This window comes from Notothenia rossii, assembly GCF_949606895.1.
Source record: "Notothenia rossii genome assembly, chromosome: 1".
NCBI lineage: Eukaryota > Metazoa > Chordata > Actinopteri > Perciformes > Nototheniidae > Notothenia > Notothenia rossii.
The window spans coordinates 27,621,005-27,639,044 of NC_136912.1; the positions used below are offsets into that span (position 1 = coordinate 27,621,005).

At 41.7% G+C, this 18,040-nt stretch overlaps 1 protein-coding gene across 2 annotated transcripts in view; it reads right to left on the reverse strand.

Annotated features, from left to right (window-relative positions):
- add3a (adducin 3 (gamma) a) overlaps window positions 1-18,040 on the reverse strand; it is an 87,009-nt gene that overhangs the window by 66,929 nt on the left and 2,040 nt on the right. Inside the window, exon 1 of one of the 2 annotated variants that reach the window (XM_079667926.1) lies at window positions 5,790-6,094. The exons of the other annotated variant lie outside the window; for it this stretch is intronic. The gene's annotated coding sequence lies outside the window, so the exon portion shown is untranslated. Of the gene's footprint in view, window positions 1-5,789; window positions 6,095-18,040 lie in introns of those variants that run through there. 2 annotated transcript variants of the gene reach the window in all.

Below are 18,040 nucleotides of genomic sequence, written 5' to 3' on the forward strand. Positions count from 1 at the left end.
TAGAAAGAAAAAAAGAAAGGAAGAGAAGGAGATTTGAGGGGAAATTGAAAGGTTGTGTGCTCAGCCCCCTCACCACCACCACCAGAGTCAATATTTGCCAGGACAGAAAAGCTTCCAGCTGAATGATGAAGTCATTGTTTTTAGGACATTTAAAAACAAAGGATCGGTATTGTTCTTCAGTGGATCACAGGGATGCAGAGGATGATGCGTTTGTGTTGGTTTGTTAGTTTTATTTAAGTGTGAAGAAAGTACACTCTGCAAAGACCTGCAGCACATCACACTTTGCAAAGCTGCAAATCCTTCTAGACAAATATCACATCTGATGAAAACAAGTAGTTTTTTTTCTCACCTCCTTCTACGAGCTCAAAGTACAGGTGTTCCCTCTTTTTTACCTTGAAAAGCAGAATTTGTCAGAAGCAGAGGTCTTCTACCCCGGGTAATAGCATATATTATTTTGCTTTGTATCGTTAGTAACCATACTAAACATTAATGAGTTATTAAACATAAAATAAAACACCTTTCAACTGTTTATTTAAAGGTCACCTATCATGCTATTTTTAGACAATAGCATGGGTCTCATATATACAAATATATAAAAAACACGTCTATGAAGTGTTTTGGTCAACAACAAAAAAAAACAGATCACTCATTCTACAAAAGTGCTGATTCTGGGTATAAAGCTTCTTCTTTTTTTTTAAACTGAAAAAATAATAATAAGAGGGGGCGGAGGTTATGCCGGCTAATGAGGGACCTGGCAGATACTGGTGCCGAGGAAGGCTCCTCCGGAGCCACTATTTCAAGGATGCTACGTCATCGAGTCCCGCCGAAGGACTGTTCCAATGTCCAGGATCCTTGGAATCCTACTGAGGCCGGCGTCCTTCGCTGCGGGAAATTTCGAGGCTGCACATGTGTATCCTCCGCGGTCTTAAAATCCCCACAATGCTTTGCGCACGGACCAATTTCCCAAATCTTTGCGGAAAATGTAAGGCGGGGCCTCTCATATGACGCACACCTGCACACCTGTTAGCCTGTTCCGACCATTCTTTGTTTTCCAAGGCTAGGAAGGATTCTTGCCTGGCTTCTGAAGGACCTGACTCGGAAGAAATGTACTACCAAGGAAGCGTCCTCGACATTGAGAAAGACCAACTGTCTAAAATGCTGCGGTGATGAAACGCAAGGATTATTAGATCAAGGATTATTTCTGAAACAGTATGGAGCTCAAAGGCTTTCTCTCTTGCAGGTTTACCACAAGGCGAGTTCCTTTTTATATTCTGCTTCTTACACATGCTCTCTCCAGTACAGCTTGGCTCTGAGTATTAGCGATGCTTGCTAAAGTAAACAAAGACTATTACGTCCAAAATACGTCGGGAATTATTTCTGATACAGCGACGTTTCTGATAGTGCCATGGGTCCACCATTCGATATGACGTAATTTACTTCATATCGGATGGCAAATCTGTATCTGCTTGTTGTACCCCCGTTTTCAGAGATTTGCGCACGGAAGAAAAGAGAGAGGGTTTTATTTTCTGACACTTTGTGAGTTCCCTGACACACCGGGGACATATTTATGTATAAAAGACATCAAAAAGTGCATTTTGCATGATAGGTCCTCTTTAAAATATACCACAGGATGCCCAGTGATATCTTAGCTTGCATTAGCGATACTAACTAATGCTAAAAAGGCTGATGCCAGTTTTATGCAAACAAAAAAGCCTGAAATTCCTTCCTAGGAACAGCTGATCTGGTATAAGACACATGATCCTCCCTGTGACTCAGCACTTGTCTGCTGTTATCATTGCCAAGACAGGGAAGGGATCTGTTCTTGACAAAAGGGAGATTGAGTAGAATCTTCTCTTATCAGATGCAGACAACATGCAAGCTCTGCGGATACAAATGATCATCAGACATCTCAGGTCAAAGTTGAAATACAACAGTGAGTGAGTGCACGCAGTACTGGAGAAACATTTGCAGATAGAGATAACTGAATGGCATGAGCCCAAAACGAAATGAAGTATGATGGAAAGTAAAGGTTGATCATAGCTGCGGGGGAGTAATGTCCGGCTGCATCACGTCCCCAGGCCTGAATCATCTGGTGGTTTTGGTGAACATTGCATAATATTTCATCTGGTGGAAACTTTTACTCATGTTGCATCATTTAGAAACTGAACTAATGTTGAGCATGCCTTTTAGTGATATTTATTGGGTTGGAATCTACTATAATTATTAAGTCTGTAAGTCTAACAGGTGCGTAAAGATTCTTCTTCTACAAATAACTGTGAGATACAAGTTTAGTTACAGGTCATGAGAGAAACATCTCTGCAAGTCCTGCTGCTTGTTCAAGACATGTTGAGCAAAGCTTTCCCATGAACCCTGACCTGGCCAGAGCTGTCTAAAAAAAGTGTTGGGAGAAGTTCAAAGTGTTATTGGTTTCACCCTACAAGCATCAACTCACTGCGGTCAAGGCCGACTATTAGCCCGGTCAGAAGGGTCTAACCACTGCTGGGCAATAAGAGTGCCAAACATTTCTTTTGACCTTTATCCATTTAACTAATATTATCATCCAGAGGAACATACAATGAATGACGTGAGTTTCATTCAGTTTTCTCATTGCCCTCTCAGACATCCTTAATAAATGATACTACATTTATGAGAATTTGATTAAGTATGATGGTTTAAGCGTCTATAGGAGAGGACAACAGAGTCAACAAGACACTAGATATTAATTTAAGCCTGAAGGAAATTGAAGATCAGTTTTCCATGGGAATCTCCAAGTTTATCAGACCCCAGTTGCTTATGAAGATGACCCGGACTGTAAGAAATAAAATAATAATTTCAGCATTGCTGGTCCATGCTTAACTTTCTGCAAAGAGACGGGGTCTCAGTGAGTTTGGGCCCCCTGCGTTTGCACCTGCATAAAAGCTGAAGTGTGTGCAGTCCTTTGTCAAAGCTCAAATCCAAGCCCCTCAGTGGGACCCAGCCCAAATACATTTGGCTTAACTTAGAGACTTCAGTGTTTAAATCAGACCCAAATCACAATCATCAAAAAGATTCAGGGCTTTCATCAGCCAGCAAAGATTCTTTCATGAAGCAAGCCAACAGGTGATGCTCCAATGAGTTTATTGAGCGGACACTTTCATAAATACAATTAAGTACGGATTTTTTTTTAAAAAGGAGAACATTTATGAAGTTTACACACCCACAGATTGCGGTTTTTGAAAGCAAAATGAAATGCAGCTGACTCGGACAGCTGGAACCCATGCTGTATGACATAATCACTAGCAAGCGAGCCAAGCTATTTAACACACACACACACACAACCACACACACAGCACCAATACATAAACCAATGATTTACAACACAAGTTAAAAAGAAGAGTAACACCCACTTTTTGAACCATGAAAAACCCCTTTTCCTGTCTCTTTGTAAGAAAAAACACTCCTTCACTGACACACACACAAAACACACACACCAGGTCTATCATCCCTCAGTAAGTGGAAACATAAGGAGAGGAACTGGAGCTCTGCTTGGGTCACGAGGTTGATTGAGACACCGGGACAATACTTCACCTCCTCTGCCTCAGCATGGGGGAAATACTAGATCTTTTGGCTGCTTTCAAAATGTTAACAAACTACATGTCCAAGGTTGAATAAACAATAACTTGCATGTAAGTAACACAGAGAAATCCGTCTCAATTTAACACAAATATATATCTTTAAAACCATGAACTGAGGGCAGCCATGTGGTGTTCAGAATTCAGATGAATGCAAGAGGAAATCAGGGCAAGCAGGACTGCAGATAATTCGGCCTGAGGCAGCAATATTTTGATCAAGGACCCTGGCACACAAAGTCATTCCTGAAACGATATGTAAACCTCAGAGAACGGCCAAAAGATGAAGACCAAACAAAGCCTGCTCCAAAGGTCCTCTTTTATTACTTCTATGGTAAAGAGCACTGGACAAATATTTGATTGGACGATTCAGGATTCATCAAAGGGCCGAGGCCATCGTCATGGCAGCGAATGCTATGGAAGCAGGATGTGTACGCAGAGTAGACGCCTCCTCTAAAGACAGACTTGAATCTCAAAGCAGAACAAATAGTAAAACACTGAAAAGCAAACCCAAAAGATATTTGGGGCATTTCTAGCATTATTAAACATTTTACTGATCTTATTTTCAGTAAGAACAACATCCAACATAGTACCTTTAAACAAAGTAAAGCAAATTTTAAAAAAATGGTTTGTGTGGAACATTGTGTTTCATACACAATGTTCCACACTCTTTTAACATTATACTACCCTGTTATGAGAGTTTAAAAGTATTGTGTCCCTTGGTGAAGATAACAGGAAAGACTGTGTGTGTGTGTGTGTGTGTGTGTGTGTGTGTGTGTGTGTGTGTGTGTGTGTGTGTGTGTGTGTGTGTGTGTGTGTGTGTGTGTGTGTGTGTGTGTGTGTGTGTGTGTGTGTGTGTGTGTGTGTGTGTGTGTGTGTGTGTGTGTGTGTGTGTGTGTGTGTGTGTGTTAGGGGGTTGCTGCTCTCAAGAGGCTGCACCATGACGCAAGTGTCTGTGTCACTGATGTGAATCCTTCAGACTTCCTCACTTTAGCACTGAGGTTCGACAGCATGTGAGAATTGATAGGCCAGCAGCTGGGAAATTACTTCGGCTGGGCTTGTCAGGAGGAGCGGTGAGATGACAGGCAGGAAGACGTGAGCAAATATACACACTTGTGAGTGCTAGATCTACATGGACAGTGATATTTTGAAGCTTTGTTAGATGTTTACCATAAGTGAACTAGACTTTCGTATAGCAAAACATTTAATGTAGGTTAAGATGTTACCTTACTTTAAAAACAATAGCAGAACAAACATGATTGCATTTGGCTTCTAAAAGCCCTACTTCGCTTTATTATGTAACACTGTAGACAGACGGATAATACACGCATGATTATGGCAAAACTGAATGGGCTGACAAACAGTTCGCAAAGAGCAACGCAACGGCAGATTTTCCCATCGCTCAGTCAGTTATCCAACCATGAAAGAGGGCCTTTCATAGGAACACCCAGAAAAACTAGAGACAGAAATAGAAACGAGCAGCTCCTTATCACTGCTCGGCCAATGGTAAACAGACACCTCTGAAAAGAACGACTAAAGCACTTGACTGTATTACTCCTCCTCTCCCTCAGGGGTTGAAGAGCAGGAGAGGAGCCACGGGAAACATGAGAAATAATACACTTTTATAAGCTAGAAGGACTAAATATAGGCAATCTCTTATGGGCAAAATGCATAAAACCCAGCCCCCTCTATAAACTACTAGCACATGAACCTCCCCCCCCGCCATAAACCCACTAAGCATGCTGACACTTGAGAGGGCGGCACCTCTCTTCTGCACACAGAAAGCCATCCCGGGCCCATTCACAGCTCCCGGCTCTATTCTTCTCTAGAGTAAAAGCAATCTGAAAGGAGGGAAGAGGCCCTTCTGCTATTCCATTTAGCATGAAGCAACCAAAGCAGAATGTTCACGTCCCGGCTTAGAAGTTTTACCATGTGGACTGAACTGAGACACCACGAAAACTAAGATTAATGTATGAGTTTATCTCAGATTTGTGCTGTTTTACGTGGTACTGTCAGCTTTAGGAAGTGTCACAGAGGCAGCCAGAGTATGCGGCAGTGAGATAGCCGACTGGACTGTGGAGAACACAGCATCCATTATATCAGTCACTGAACACACATAGAGGCACACAACCACCCAACGATCAGATAGCATAGTAAAGAAGAAAGAACTGCACTACGAACCTGCTGGACAGCCAATTGGAATCAAACAGCCGCCTCCAAAGCTTCCTCTGTAGTTCAGATCCACCTGCACTGCAGCGAGTCCTCTGCTAGTACTGCTCTCTCTCCCTCACTAACACGCCTCTCCCATTGTAGCTGAATTCAGTGTAAAACTGTTGCGCCCGCTGCCCTCTTCCCTTCACACTCCTCCTACAGTTTCTCTCTCGTTTCCCCCCCCCAGTGCTCTTCCTTTCCCGCTCTGCTTTATCTGGTTGTGTGCAGAGCTACACTGATAGAAACACAACTTATCTTCTGCACAGGCTGCGGAGGACTAGTAGCCGGCACGCAGAGAGAGGCTGTGGGTGATGATGATGATGGTGGGGGTTAGAAGAGGGGAGAAAAAGGGGGAGGGTCAAAGCTGCTTTAAATTCACTCACACAGGAGTGAGATGACGGGGTCTTTTCCCCACAGGAGGCTTTACTGATCTTTTGTTGAGAAGATCTTCAAAGATTTTCAGAATGAAAGCACTTGTTGGATTTATTGACTCAGTCTCAAATCCCACATTTTCTCTGAAATCAAACTTTGATATCTAATTCTTCTTTACGAAACAAAATGAAAAATGCCACAGCTTCTTTCAGCAAAGTTTGACAAGAGAGCTGTTCCCTACTTTCCCTCCACTTAAAGGGTCCCTCCATACCCATAGAGAACCACAGTGACGCGTCGTAAAACCCGGAAGTAAGTTAGCATTTTTAGCACTTCCGGTTCCTTCCTCAAAAAGCAATGCATTTTTTCCATAGGGTTTTGGAAAATAGCTCGAAATAAGGTCTGTGGTTGACACACATTTAAGAGATAAATCACGTTTTGTTCTACGACATTAAATACATCAGCAGTGACCCCACTGGGGATTTTTGAAGAGTTTACGTGTCTGAAAAACGATGGTTGTTACCGAGTGGCTGAATAGGACTACAGAAATTGTCGAGGCCGTTGTACGTCATTACGCAGAACACGTAAACACTCCCGCTAAGTTTTTTTCCCCCTGTGTTCTGCTTGAAAGCAAGTACCTGCCTATCTTTAGTATCTGTATATCTATATCTGACTATTAGAATCTGTATTTTGGAAATTGTCGTTTTTAACACCGTAGTTTTACAAATTATAGAATAATTAATTACCAGTGTTTTCCAATTTTACTCGGCAGTTCGTTTCGTTAGCTAACGTTAGCAAAAGCTAGCGCTACTAGTTAGCTACGCAATGGTTTGTTGATTTGCTCCGGGTTGCAGCCACAGGTCTTCGCTTGAAATGTGCTTGTTCTATCGTTTCCCGGCCAATGTTTTCCAAAGGAGAGTCTGGATTCGTGCCATGAGGTAAGCTGACGTTACATTTTTGTCCATGTCACGGTGAAATGTAAATGATGGGTAGTGACTGTATCGCCGTTTTAGAGATGGCGCTGCTGAAAAGACCGCAACATAAGTAAAGATAATGAATACATCCTATTAAAACCTGTGTGGCTTATATGATAAGTCTTATTAGTACAAGCAGCATAACGTTTCACCATGTAACTAAAGATTGTAGTCAGGGAAATCAGTTTGACATATTGAACTAATAACAAATCACCTCTGGCTGGCAGAGAACTCTCTGCTCCATAGCTTCTCTTGGACGTAAAATCACATGTACATTTTACATTTATATTCAATTTAATATTCCATCCCTCACATACTTTTGTATATATAATAACTTATATTTTGTTTTTCTTGTTATGCTGCTGCAACAAACATTTCCCAAATTGGGATCAATACAGTAATATCTTATCTTAATTAATTAAGAAATATAACTATTATTAGTGTAGCAGCTGACACCTATTTTCAATATGGATTAATCTACCATTTATTTCTTTAGCTCAATTTTCATCTATAAAAATTTCAAAATAGTGAAAATGTTCACAAGACTTATCAAAGTGCAAGGTTATATCTTTAGATGTTTTGTTTTAGCCTATGTACTGTATGTCTTAATGCTCTTACAGTATATGTGATGGTGTGACTTCCATGAAACTAATATTTTATATCTTCCCAACAGACGAGCGGACAGGAAACCTAACACTCTAACAACCACAACATTGCAAAGGCGAGTAAATGTAAATTAAAAACAATTCACAATTTTTTTATTTCTTCTTCCTTGCAGTGAGGTGAAGCTGACCTTGCACTTGGTGCCAGTAAGGATGTTCCTCACGCAGGCTGAATGTTTCTCCTTCCTTACTGACACAGAAGCCCTTGATTTGCAATGCTTCACTAATTGTCATTTCCCTGGCTTCGTAGGGACACTTTACCTCCAGCACAGCGGAAGACCCTACCAGACCATCTGGAGATGCCCCCAACAATCCTGATAGGGAGAGCCACAAATCTGACTCATGGACCTGCATCTGGGTTGCAGTGGTGAATGCCCTGACGCCCTCACATTCATTCATAGTCCCACACTGTACAGACAAAACACCATCAAGGGCCTGTTGTTGCCCTAGCACCCTGGCAATAAAGGAAGTAGTCACACGCTTTGACCTTAGGACAGCTCCAAAGTTGCTGGCAGTCAACCTTCCTTTCCTGAACAAATGCCAGTTTGGGTTGGTTCGCTGACCAGTGGTAGCCACCTGAATTGCCCTCTGTTGCTCGTCAGACAAGGCCATGCTTGCCACAATTGCCTCAGGTCCCTGATGCCCAACAGATTTGATAATTTCAGGAACAGTAAGTGTTTCCAAGCTGTAGTGTTCCTCTTCTGGCTCGGGGGAGAGAAGCCAAGAAATTCCTGAAAACCTGGCCCCGAGTCTGTCCCTCAGCCAGTCACGATCTTCGGAGGTGGGCTCTCTTGTCAGCGGGTTAAATTAGTTATTGGTTTCAACAGTCACATTAAAACAGTTACTAAATCAGCTTACTATCACCTAAAGAACATATCTAGGATTAAAAGACTAATGTCACAGCAGGATTTGGAAAAACTTGTCCATGCTTTTATCTTCAGTAGACTGGACTACTGTAATGGTGTCTTCACAGGTCTCACTAAAAAATCTATTAGAAAGCTGCAGCTGATTCAGAACGCTGCTGCTCGAGTCCTCACTGACACTAAGAAAGAGGATCACATCACTCCTGTTCTGAAGTCTTTACTCTGGTTCCTCACTAACACTAAGAAAGTGGATCACATCGCTCCAGTTCTGAAGTCTTTACACTGGCTTCCTGTGTGTCAAAGAATAGATTTCAAAATACTGCTGCTGTTTATAAAGCACTGAATGGTTTAGGACCAAAATACATTTCTGAACTCCTGCTAAATGATGAACCATCCAGATCTCTCAGGTCTTCAGGGACTGGTCAGCTTTCTGTCCCCAGAGTCAGAACTAAACATGGTAAAGCAGCGTACAGTTATTATGCTCCAAATATCTTGAACAAACTCCCAGAAACCTGCAGGTCCGCTGCAACTCTGACTACTTTTAAATCCAGGCTGAAGACTTTTCTTTGTGTCGCTGCTTTTAATTGAACTATTCATATCTTAGACTGCACTGTAACTTTTATCCATGTATTTTTTCTTTTAATGTTTATTTTATTAGCTTTTCTTTTTAATGACTGATTTTAAATTCCCTTTTTTTTAATGTCTTTCATTTTTTGTAAAGCACTTTGAATTGTGTTGAAAAGTGCTATATAAAGAAACTTGCCTCGCCTTGCCTAATAAAGATTTCATGTGACACATACAATTGATTTGTTGATGGGAATTAATGTGAATAAATTAACTCTAGGTTAACGGTACTCTTGCTATCACTACTCACCGACACTATAAACCTTGTCCCTCATGCTAGCCCTGACAACACCGGTAGGCACACCTTAATCTAGGCTGCACTGTTACGTGTCCTGACTTGTAGTGGTTCTCTCCTCTATCTACACTCTTCTTGTCATCTTTGTAAAACGATATCAGACTGGTAATTGACACAGCCATGACTTCTAGTTAAATTCAGTGTGGCTAAAATGAAAAGCTTTGTTAAAATATGCAAGCACGCGAAAGTCAAAGTCAGCTTTATTGTCAAAAATTATACATGTGTTATACATCCAGAAATATTGTTTCCCACAGTGTGACATGTATACATAAAACAAAACAAAAAGGGCCTAGATAAACGTGGCATACATTAAACAAAACAAAAAGGGCCTAGATAACCGGGGTATACAGTTTAAAATGTTAATATATTTAAAGTGTTCAAAGTGCAGTTTCAGTGCAAGTCAGTTGAAACGATCTTAAGTTGGCGTGACGTTGAAGTCGTGCGACCCTGCTGCTGCACTGGCTTGTAGTTCGTTTATAGCATAACGTTAGCATTTAGCTTTTGGCGACTAGATTTATGATTCAAAAATTATAAAAGTAGGGTTGACATGTGGAGATTATCCGGCTGAACAAAACGTGATCCCTCTCTTAAATGTGTGTCAACCACAGACCTTATTTCGAGCTATTTTCCATAATCCTATGGAGAATTTGCATTGTTTTTTTACGAAGGAACCGGAAGAAGTTTACTTCCGGGTTTTACGACGCGTCACTGCGGTTCTCTATTATTCCTCCAAAAAGACATCAAGCTCTCCCCCTGATAGCAGCTTAACAACCTCCTCATGTGAGGAATTGCACCTCCTCACAAAAGAGTTGGGAGATGAATTTGACCTAAACAAAGAAAGGTACTTGCTTGCATTTATAAATTGGGGAATTTGTGCAAAACACATCATGCCGCTGAATATTGTGCGTACTTAAATTGTAATAGTTTGACCTTTTGGTACATATGCGTATTCCCTATCTTGTGGAGGGTAAAGCTAAAATGTTTAAACAACTTCCATGTTCTTTTTCCAAAGGGGCCTGCAGGTTGTTATCTTAGCTTAGCATAAAGAGGGAAAAGCTCAAAAAGGTCAGGCACTAAAGGCCTAGCTGTTTCCAATCTTTATGCTAAGCTAAGCTAACGGGCCATTGTCTCCAGCTTCACTCTACAGGCCAACTACTTCTTAGTGGACGTTGTGGGGACTATATTCCCTTCAGAAGACAGGTAATTGATATTTTTAGTGTTGCAACATTGTTTTGGTTAGGACAATTTGTTAACGGGTGATATAAAAAGAGGCCAGGGGAATGACATGTGAAAGGCTCTCGCTCTGCCTTCACACTGACTCAGCTGTCCATGCAAGTTCAACTGAGAAGGCAACCTCACATTTCTAACTCTTCTGGATTAAGCATGTGCACTCTCATCAGAAATAAACAAAGCCAATTCTGTAAACAGGCGTTAATGAATATCATTTCATGAGTGACATTATGATAAGATTAAAATTGAGGAAAATAATGTTCCAGGACGTCTTAGATTTCACAGAACTCTGTTTAGAAGAATTTAAATAGGCAAGGGACATCTCATGTAAATAAATGGCTGCTGCTGTGTGTCATTTATGGTCAGCAAGAGAAACAAACAAATCTCAAAGGAATTTTGAATTGCTGCTTCCTCGAAAACCCTTCCATTCAGCGGGTAAAGCTCCGCTTTACTGCTGACTAGCACAGAAACTAGGCAGACAATAATTATAGGAAGCAAAAATACAGAGGGCACAAGAAGCAAGTGAGCCAGATGAAACTAAATCAATTCAGAATCAATTATTTAAGCAGAGAGAGGGGGATTATGGGGAAACACACTCTAGACAGGCTACTGTATACCTAGCTGTCAGTCTCTTAGTGGCAGGGATTCCCTGCCTGTCTGTGCGCTATGTGAGGTTTATATTTGTCAAACTGCGTCAAGGACCAGAGGATCAATCTTTCACCACAGCTGAAAGCAGTGAAACTCCCTCACTGGAAACTATGTTGTCGTGGTGTGTTGAAGCTGCACTGGAATACACAGCATCCTCAGTGTAGTCCTGAATCATTAGCTGACAGCTAAAATCTCATGTTTTCAGAAAAAATGTAAACGTGCATGTTATACAACCACATAAGCGCTTAAATGTCCTTCTTATTTTTCAAGGAAGTTATGCTTAAAGATTTGTTTGTTTGTTTATTGCCCGTTGTCTGACTGTCTGACTGTCAGCAGGATTACAGAAAAAGCTACAGGCCCAGTTTTATAAAACGTATTTAAAGTGTGTAGCATCAGCCAAGGAAGAAACCATTCAAATGTTGAGGCAATGTATGAATCAGGGAGCAGATACACAACTTAAGTTTCAGTTTGTGCCACATTCATGTGGCGTTGTAATTATAGAAAAAAAATGTTCCCGACCCCCTTGGCTCATCAAATCTCTATCAATGTCATTTTAAACTGTTGATTTTATATAACTGTAGCACCTATGCTGTTTCCAAAGTAACAAATTAAAGATCATGAATACACCCAAGTCTGAATAACGAATATCAACATGTGATCATCTCAGGCGCATGTGAAAGCACCATAGGTCTTAGTGTGCCACTGTAGTAAATGCTGCACATACTGTAAGAACACTTTACACATGCATTTACTAAACAGCACATTGAAGGACCAGCACGACATCCACCCTCACAATGTCCCAGAATAAACCTCGCCCTCTGGCCTCCTGCTGGGTGCTTGGTCTAACATTAGCACATATTTGAGTGAAATGCGTGGAGGCCCGGCAAACACCATTGGTTAAAAAGGGAAGAACATCCAGATTATTTCTTTGCTAGTTGTAACTTTCAGGACGAAGATGGAGTGGAGCATTGCACTTTGCAAAAGCACACCGTACGTTAGTAGGCACTTATAGGTGGGTGATGATACAGCTCAGGCACAGCAGGATGAGCTCTAACGTCAGGATGAAGCTGTAAATCTATTCTGTTGGTGATGTTATGTGTGCATATATGATCTGTGCATACCATTAGACCGTTACATTATAAATCATCAAATAACTATCAGGAGGATACGTCCCCAGCTTTCCCAGAAAGCAACGCAGGTTCTGGTCCAGGCTCTCGTCATCTCACGCCTAGACTACTGCAACTCCTTCCTGGCTGGTCTACCTGCATGTGCCATCCGACCTATGCAGCTTATCCAGAATGCAACGGCTCGTTTGGTCTTCAACCTTCCTAAATTCTCCCACACCACGCCGCTCTTCCGCTCCCTTCACTGGCTTCCGGTAACTGCTAGAATCCACTTCAAGACAATGGTATTTGCGTACCATGCTGCGAATGGATCTGGCCCTTCCTACATCCAGGACATGGTTAAACTGTACACCCCAGCATGTGCACTCCGCTCTGCATCGGCCAAACAGCTCGCTGAACCCGCACTGCGAGGGGGACCCAAGTTCCCATCAGCAAAAACACGTGGGTTTGCTATCCTGGCTCCAAAATGGTGGAATGAGCTCCCCATTGACATCAGGACAGCAGAAAGCTTACACATCTTCCGGCGCAAACTGAAAACTCATCTCTTTCGACTCCACTTCGATCAATAGAACTATTAACAAAGCACTTATATACTGGCTTATCTAAAGCCAGTTGAGTAGCACTTGAAATCTTTTAACTCTATGAAACCTGATGTACTTATATGATTCTGTTTTCTTCAAGGTTGTACTTTGTTGGTCGAACGCACTTATTGTAAGTCGCTTTGGATAAAAGCGTCAGCTAAATGCAATGTAATGTAATGTAATGTAAATAAGTACATAGCCAGCAGCAGCAGGGAAAACAATATCCACAGAATTGCAGCATCAACTAGAATACAAGTATTTTTTGTACTTGTGAGAATGTTTTCTTCAGAAAAAGGGAACAAAATGTGCTTAAAATAAAGTCATAGTTTTACTGCCAAGAATCCAACTCTGTGCACGCACTGAGAACAAGACCTTTTTATACTGCCTGCAAACACACAAGGAGAGCGAAGCAACAGAACTACTGACGCATGCTAAAATCCCCTGAAAACCCAGAGGAGGTGCTGGGATTCACCTGCAGCGGCCTATTGGCCTGCCTCCAGCATTGGATACGTATGTAGGGTAGAGAAAAGTTGATGCTAGAGGGTGTCATATTAAAGTCACTTTTTGGTTTAGAAACATGAGCCATCTGTTTTCAAACTGTCCAGATAATACAGTTAAATTGTGGCAGCTGAAGAGTATTGTGTGTCCAACTTAATAATAACAGTAAGTCTTTATCAACCAACCTGGGCAAGTTTAGGAAGTGTACATTTTGTTTATTGAACTCCTTGAGGAGTCCATCATGTTTCCTATATCCTAGCTCTATGCATGTTGACACGATATGAAATTCAATACATAATTCATGAGTATATGCCATACTTTATCATAACTAAATGTGACAAACAATGGCCCCCCAATTTATTATTCCTTGTTAGTTCACAGAATTCGGTCAACCTGAGTCCTGAGGCGACCTCCGCTCACAGCGAGGGGTGTGGACACTCTTGGCTTATGTGTAGTGGGAGCGGGGGTCCTTTAATTCCCCATGTTGACTCTAACACCATGTGACAGAGGTAAACATGGCGTTTCAACTAATGATTCCAGGTCTGACACAAGGTCAGGAGGTGCTCATTATGGTAAAAATACACAGAGCAACAGGGACTTAAACTTCACCTTGTGATCAGAACATGCTCGCAACTTGTCTCCAATTTAAAAGGTAATAATCCAATTCTTAAATAGCGATGGAAGCATGTGGTCTAAAATTCACTTTACATCATTTGAACATCTAGGCCAGTTACTCATTTGCAAGGAAAGAATTTGGTGCAATAACGATGTCAAGTTGAGCAAAACGATGAAAGTCAGGCCGTAAAAATGTGAAAATTCAAACGTATCTCCCAGCGTGGTCCAGCGGGAGCAGTTAAGACATAAAATCTCACACAGAGCTAAAAGGGGGGAGGGGTTTGGGCTGTGAGAGCCCCTTGTCGAGGCTGTAAGTCTGCCTGACTCCAGTGGAGACAGCTAGGGAAAGATCCAGACAAACACAGCTCTCTGCCAAGCATCGTTACTTCCAACACCCACTCCACAGCACATTTCCACTGCCAGCTGCCAGATCCAGTGATGATATCAGATACAAAAAAATACCTTCTTTGTAAAATTAAATAAAAACCTCTCCTGCAGAGAAAATTAAATTCATTCAGAATGAGCTATTGGAAAGAAAAAGTTTTGGACAGGGCTTTTATCCATTACGCAGAATGACTGAGGAGAGTAAATATGTTTTTTGAATAATGATGTGTAATGTTGGCTGGCAGTACCCTTTACATTTAAAGGTTTTTTTAATGTGCAGCTTATAAAATAAAGCAGAATGCTATTTTAACGGTGCCCTTTTATGTCAGTGTTATTGACCCTAGCAGGAAAAAATCTGCCACTTCCTTATAGAGCCCCTCCTCCAACACACACTAACACACACATGACCAATGAGGGCACGAGATAAGTTTGTGCACAGATGGAAGGCTGACAGGCAGGTAGGCCATCCAGTTATTTTGGCCGGGCCGGCACAGATGATTGGTCGTGCTTTTTACAGTACTACAGCTTCCACAGATGAAAATGTTTTATGTATTTATTGTCAAAGCATTAATGTATTCATTGCTATCGGGATGTTAAGAGCATTCCATGGGGTATAACAAATAGCGTTTCTGAAATAAATGACATACCCCACCTTTAAGGGAATACTAACCCTAACCCCCAAAATGATTATTTGTATTATTAATTATGCATCGCATGTTACCTCTAATTTGTGAAGGAAATTCGCAAGCCACGACGGTTAACTAAAATGATCAATGTCTTAACACATGGAGTGCAGAGGTACAAAGAAGAACTGGAGTAAATGTTGCACTAGCAATGCACTAGCATGATCTTATACAAGACATTGTTAGACAGTGTTTTCGCCATTACAAAATGAAGTGCTACCCAAAATATAGTAAGGTCAAGGAAAGAAGCAACACACTGTACCCACAATACCAATGTATTTATATGATTCACCCTGATAACACTAGTGCTTCTGCCTACAAAGACCTTGACAGAGACTCATCAAACATGAGAGAGAAAGAAAACCTGGGAATGAAGGCTGAACAACACAGAGGTATTTTAGGGTGGATTTTCCCTTTAAGGCTGACCTGAACACTGTCAGGGCATATCAGACTCCAGCCGCAGAGATCTGAGCTGCAACACTGTCTGCCCGTCCTCCCTTTACCACAAGTCCATTTTCTCCCTTAGTGTCATGAGGAGGCTCTAATGAATCAGCCTATTGAGCTGAGCAGAACTGTGCACAGGCTTTGACACTGCCAAAGTCTGTGTGCGTGTGTGCGTGTGCGTGTGCGTGTGTGTGTGTGTTGCGGTCCAACTTTCCCAGCCTCCCAGAACACAAAGCTGTCGTTGTGGCCCCTCTGCACTACAAAGGCCCCACAGGCCACCAGAGCTGAAAGTGAATGTGTGAGTAAGTGTGTCTTCAACTGTGATGTTCCTATATGTACAGTGGGGCAAAAAAGTATTTAGTCAGCCACCATTTGTGCAAGTTCTCCCACTTAAAAAGATGAGAGGCCTGTAATTTTCATCCTAGGTATACCTCAACTATGAGAGACAAAATGAGAAAAAAAAAAAATCCAGAAAATCACATTGTCTGATTTTTAAAGAATTTATTTGCAAATTATGGTGGAAAATAAGTATTTGGTCAATAACAAAAGTTCATCTCAATACTTTGTTTTATACCCTTTGTTGGCAATGACAGAGGTCAAACGTTTTCTGTAAGTCTTCACAAGGTTTTCACACACTGTTGCCGGTATTTTGGCCCATTCCTCCATGCAGATCTCCTCTAGAGCAGTGATGTTTTGGGGCTGTCGCTGGGCAACACGGACTTTCAACTCCCTCCAAAGATTTTCTATGGGGTTGAGATCTGGAGACTGGCTAGGCCACTCCAGGACCTTGAAATGCTTCTTACGAAGCCACTCCTTCGTTGCCCGGGCGGTGTGTTTGGGATCATTGTCATGCTGAAAGACCCAGCCACGTTTCATCTTCAATGCCCTTGCTGATGGAAGGAGGTTGTCACTCAAAATTTCACGATACATGGCCCCATTCATTCTTTCCTTTACACGGATCACTCGTCCTGGTCCCTTTGCAGAAAAACAGCCCCAAAGCATGATGTTTCCACCCCCATGTTTCACAGTAGGTATGGTGTTCTTTGGATGCAACTAAGCATTCTTTCTCCTCCAAACACGTCTAGTTGAGTTTTTACCAAGAAGTTCTATTTTGGTTTCATCTGACCATATGACATTCTCCCAATCCTCTTCTGGATCATCTAAATGCTCTCTAGCAAACTTCAGACGGGCCTGGACATGTACTTGCTTAAGCAGGGGGACACTTCTGGCACTGCAGGATTTGAGTCCCTGGTGGCGTAGTGTGTTACTGATGGTAGCCTTTGTTACTTTGGTCCCAGCTCTCTGCAGGTCATTGACTAGGTCCCCCGTGTGGTTCTGGGATTTTTGCTCACCGTTCTTGTGATCATTTTGACCCCACGGGGTGAGATCTTGATCGAGATCGAGGGAGATTAACAGTTGTCTTATATGTCTTCCATTTTCTAATAATTGCTCCCACAGTTGATTTCTTCACACCAAGCTGCTTACCTATTGCATATTCCCCGTCTTCCCAGCCTGGTGCAGGTCTACCATTTTGTTTCTGGTGTCCTTTGACAGCTCTTTGGTCTTGGCCATAGTGGAGTTTGGAGTGTGACTGTTTGAGGTTGTGGACAGGTGTCGTTTATACTGATAACAAGTTCAAACAGGTGCCATTAATACAGTTAACAAGTGGAGGACAGAGGAGGCTCTTAAAGAAGAAGTTACAGGTCTGTGAGAGCCAGAAATCTTGTTTGTTTGTAGGTGACCAAATACTTATTTTACCGAGGAATTTACCAAGTAATTCATTAAAAATCCTACAATGTGATTTCCTGGATTCTTTCCCCCCATTCTGTCTCCCATAGTTGAGGTGTACCTAGGATGAAAATTACAGGCCTCTCTCATCTTTTTAAGTGGGAGAACTTGCACAATTGGTGGCTGACAAAATACTTTTTTGCCCCACTGTATGTATGTGTGTTCCATGTGTGATTAATTCAATGAGTTTTTACAATTTTACATTTCCATACATGTTTGTGTATGTGGTCAATACGTCACATACACACCAACTGCATTTAACTGGGAATCACCTAATAATTACAAGACGACACATCATGTGGCCTAGAACCAGAAAAAACAAACTCCACCACTAAACTGTGGCACATAGAAGGCCATGAAACTAAACATACACAGTCTTCAACAAGACCAGAGCTCTTTCTCAGATCTTGACAAACTACAGACAGAGGCCAACAAATCA